The sequence below is a fragment of the Lampetra planeri genome, chromosome 4 (genome assembly GCF_965212315.1).
Source record: "Lampetra planeri chromosome 4, kcLamPlan1.2.h2, whole genome shotgun sequence".
NCBI classification, from domain to species: domain Eukaryota; kingdom Metazoa; phylum Chordata; class Hyperoartia; order Petromyzontiformes; family Petromyzontidae; genus Lampetra; species Lampetra planeri.
The window spans coordinates 17,492,803-17,497,802 of NC_136110.1; positions in this window are offsets into that span (position 1 = coordinate 17,492,803).

Below are 5,000 nucleotides of genomic sequence, written 5' to 3' on the forward strand. Positions count from 1 at the left end.
TCCAGCTAATTTGTGAATGACTTAGCTCTCCTGCTTTCTCGAGAACGTGCTTTTTTCGTCGGATGAAACTTCCACAGGCTTTTCCAGCAGATTGGCACGTGCACTCAAAAAAGTCAAAATTTGTACACATAGACCCCATCAAACGGGAGAAATTGGCCGGGATTGCTCTCATGTGCGTTACGGGGCATCGTTTCTCTCGCTCCGAATTCCATCGAGCTGGGAAATCGCTCATTTTTGCGTCGCCAAATATCGTACGAACGCCGTGAAACTTCCACAGGCTTTTCCAGCAGATTTGCACGTGCACTCAAAAAAGTCAAAATTTTTACACATAGACCCCATCAAACGGGAGAAATTGGCCCGGATTGCTCTCATGTGCGTTACGGGGCATCGTTTCTCTCGCGCCGAATTCTCTCGAGCTGGGAAATCGCTCATTTTTGCGTCGCCAAATATCGTACGAACGCCGTGAAACTTCCACAGGCTTTTTCAGCAGATTTGCACGTGCACTCAAAAAAGTCAAAATTTTTACACATAGACCCCATCAAACGGGAGAAATTGGCCGGGATTGCTCTCATGTGCGTTACGGGGCATCGTTTCTCTCGCTCCGAATTCCATCGAGCTGGGAAATCGCTCATTTTTGCGTCGCCAAATATCGTACGAACGCCGTGAAACTTCCACAGGCTTTTTCAGCAGATTTGCACGTGCACTCAAAAAAGTCAAAATTTTTACACATAGACCCCATCAAACGGGAGAAATTGGCCGGGATTGCTCTCATGTGCGTTACGGGGCATCGTTTCTCTCGCGCCGAATTCCATCGAGCTGGGAAATCGCTCATTTTTGCGTCGCCAAATATCGTACGAACGCCGTGAAACTTCCACAGGCTTTTCCAGCAGATTGGCACGTGCACTCAAAAAAGTCAAAATTTGTACACATAGACCCCATCAAACGGGAGAAATTGGCCGGGATTGCTCTCATGTGCGTTACGGGGCATCGTTTCTCTCGCTCCGAATTCCATCGAGCTGGGAAATCGCTCATTTTTGCGTCGCCAAATATCGTACGAACGCCGTGAAACTTCCACAGGCTTTTCCAGCAGATTTGCACCTGCACTCAAAAAAGTCAAAATTTTTACACATAGACCCCATCAAACGGGAGAAATTGGCCCGGATTGCTCTCATGTGCGTTACGGGGCATCGTTTCTCTCGCGCCGAATTCTCTCGAGCTGGGAAATCGCTCATTTTTGCGTCGCCAAATATCGTACGAACGCCGTGAAACTTCCACAGGCTTTTTCAGCAGATTTGCACCTGCACTCAAAAAAGTCAAAATTTTTACACATAGACCCCATCAAACGGGAGAAATTGGCCCGGATTGCTCTCATGTGCGTTACGGGGCATCGTTTCTCTCGCGCCGAATTCCATCGAGCTGGGAAATCGCTCATTTTTGCGTCGCCAAATATCGTACGAACGCCGTGAAACTTCCACAGGCTTTTTCAGCAGATTTGCACCTGCACTCAAAAAAGTCAAAATTTTTACACATAGACCCCATCAAACGGGAGAAATTGGCCCGGATTGCTCTCATGTGCGTTACGGGGCATCGTTTCTCTCGCGCCGAATTCTCTCGAGCTGGGAAATCGCTCATTTTTGCGTCGCCAAATATCGTACGAACGCCGTGAAACTTCCACAGGCTTTTTCAGCAGATTTGCACGTGCACTCAAAAAAGTCAAAATTTTTACACATAGACCCCATCAAACGGGAGAAATTGGCCGGGATTGCTCTCATGTGCGTTACGGGGCATCGTTTCTCTCGCTCCGAATTCCATCGAGCTGGGAAATCGCTCATTTTTGCGTCGCCAAATATCGTACGAACGCCGTGAAACTTCCACAGGCTTTTTCAGCAGATTTGCACGTGCACTCAAAAAAGTCAAAATTTTTACACATAGACCCCATCAAACGGGAGAAATTGGCCGGGATTGCTCTCATGTGCGTTACGGGGCATCGTTTCTCTCGCGCCGAATTCCATCGAGCTGGGAAATCGCTCATTTTTGCGTCGCCAAATATCGTACGAACGCCGTGAAACTTCCACAGGCTTTTCCAGCAGATTTGCACCTGCACTCAAAAAAGTCAAAATTTTTACACATAGACCCCATCAAACGGGAGAAATTGGCCCGGATTGCTCTCATGTGCGTTACGGGGCATCGTTTCTCTCGCGCCGAATTCTCTCGAGCTGGGAAATCGCTCATTTTTGCGTCGCCAAATATCGTACGAACGCCGTGAAACTTCCACAGGCTTTTTCAGCAGATTTGCACCTGCACTCAAAAAAGTCAAAATTTTTACACATAGACCCCATCAAACGGGAGAAATTGGCCCGGATTGCTCTCATGTGCGTTACGGGGCATCGTTTCTCTCGCTCCGAATTCCATCGAGCTTGGAAATCGCTCATTTTTGCGTCGCCAAATATCGTACGAACGCCGTGAAACTTCCACAGGCTTTTCCAGCAGATTTGCACCTGCACTCAAAAAAGTCAAAATTTTTACACATAGACCCCATCAAACGGGAGAAATTGGCCCGGATTGCTCTCATGTGCGTTACGGGGCATCGTTTCTGTCGCGCCGAATTCCATCGAGCTGGGAAATCGCTCATTTTTGCGTCGCCAAATATCGTACGAACGCCGTTAAACTTCCACAGGCTTTTCCAGCAGATTGGCACGTGCACTCAAAAAAGTCAAAATTTGTACACATAGACCCCATCAAACGGGAGAAATTGGCCGGGATTGCTCTCATGTGCGTTACGGGGCATCGTTTCTCTCGCTCCGAATTCCATCGAGCTGGGAAATCGCTCATTTTTGCGTCGCCAAATATCGTACGAACGCCGTGAAACTTCCACAGGCTTTTTCAGCAGATTTGCACGTGCACTCAAAAAAGTCAAAATTTTTACACATAGACCCCATCAAACGGGAGAAATTGGCCGGGATTGCTCTCATGTGCGTTACGGGGCATCGTTTCTCTCGCGCCGAATTCCATCGAGCTGGGAAATCGCTCATTTTTGCGTCGCCAAATATCGTACGAACGCCGTGAAACTTCCACAGGCTTTTTCAGCAGATTTGCACGTGCTCTCAAAAAAGTCAAAATTTTTACACATAGACCCCATCAAACGGGAGAAATTGGCCCGGATTGCTCTCATGTGCGTTACGGGGCATCGTTTCTCTCGCGCCGAATTCTCTCGAGCTGGGAAATCGCTCATTTTTGCGTCGCCAAATATCGTACGAACGCCGTGAAACTTCCACAGGCTTTTTCAGCAGATTTGCACGTGCACTCAAAAAAGTCAAAATTTTTACACATAGACCCCATCAAACGGGAGAAATTGGCCCGGATTGCTCTCATGTGCGTTACGGGGCATCGTTTCTCTCGCGCCGAATTCTCTCGAGCTGGGAAATCGCTCATTTTTGCGTCGCCAAATATCGTACGAACGCCGTGAAACTTCCACAGGCTTTTTCAGCAGATTTGCACCTGCACTCAAAAAAGTCAAAATTTTTACACATAGACCCCATCAAACGGGAGAAATTGGCCCGGATTGCTCTCATGTGCGTTACGGGGCATCGTTTCTGTCGCGCCGAATTCCATCGAGCTGGGAAATCGCTCATTTTTGCGTCGCCAAATATCGTACGAACGCCGTGAAACTTCCACAGGCTTTTCCAGCAGATTGGCACGTGCACTCAAAAAAGTCAAAATTTGTACACATAGACCCCATCAAACGGGAGAAATTGGCCCGGATTGCTCTCATGTGCGTTACGGGGCATCGTTTCTCTCGCGCCGAATTCTCTCGAGCTGGGAAATCGCTCATTTTTGCGTCGCCAAATATCGTACGAACGCCGTGAAACTTCCACAGGCTTTTTCAGCAGATTTGCACCTGCACTCAAAAAAGTCAAAATTTTTACACATAGACCCCATCAAACGGGAGAAATTGGCCCGGATTGCTCTCATGTGCGTTACGGGGCATCGTTTCTGTCGCGCCGAATTCCATCGAGCTGGGAAATCGCTCATTTTTGCGTCGCCAAATATCGTACGAACGCCGTGAAACTTCCACAGGCTTTTCCAGCAGATTGGCACGTGCACTCAAAAAAGTCAAAATTTGTACACATAGACCCCATCAAACGGGAGAAATTGGCCGGGATTGCTCTCATGTGCGTTACGGGGCATCGTTTCTCTCGCTCCGAATTCCATCGAGCTGGGAAATCGCTCATTTTTGCGTCGCCAAATATCGTACGAACGCCGTGAAACTTCCACAGGCTTTTCCAGCAGATTTGCACGTGCACTCAAAAAAGTCAAAATTTTTACACATAGACCCCATCAAACGGGAGAAATTGGCCGGGATTGCTCTCATGTGCGTTACGGGGCATCGTTTCTCTCGCGCCGAATTCTCTCGAGCTGGGAAATCGCTCATTTTTGCGTCGCCAAATATCGTACGAACGCCGTGAAACTTCCACAGGCTTTTTCAGCAGATTTGCACGTGCACTCAAAAAAGTCAAAATTTTTACACATAGACCCCATCAAACGGGAGAAATTGGCCCGGATTGCTCTCATGTGCGTTACGGGGCATCGTTTCTGTCGCGCCGAATTCCATCGAGCTGGGAAATCGCTCATTTTTGCGTCGCCAAATATCGTACGAACGCCGTGAAACTTCCACAGGCTTTTTCAGCAGATTTGCACCTGCACTCAAAAAAGTCAAAATTTTTACACATAGACCCCATCAAACGGGAGAAATTGGCCCGGATTGCTCTCATGTGCGTTACGGGGCATCGTTTCTCTCGCGCCGAATTCTCTCGAGCTGGGAAATCGCTCATTTTTGCGTCGCCAAATATCGTACGAACGCCGTGAAACTTCCACAGGCTTTTTCAGCAGATTTGCACCTGCACTCAAAAAAGTCAAAATTTTTACACATAGACCCCATCAAACGGGAGAAATTGGCCCGGATTGCTCTCATGTGCGTTACGGGGCATCGTTTCTGTCGC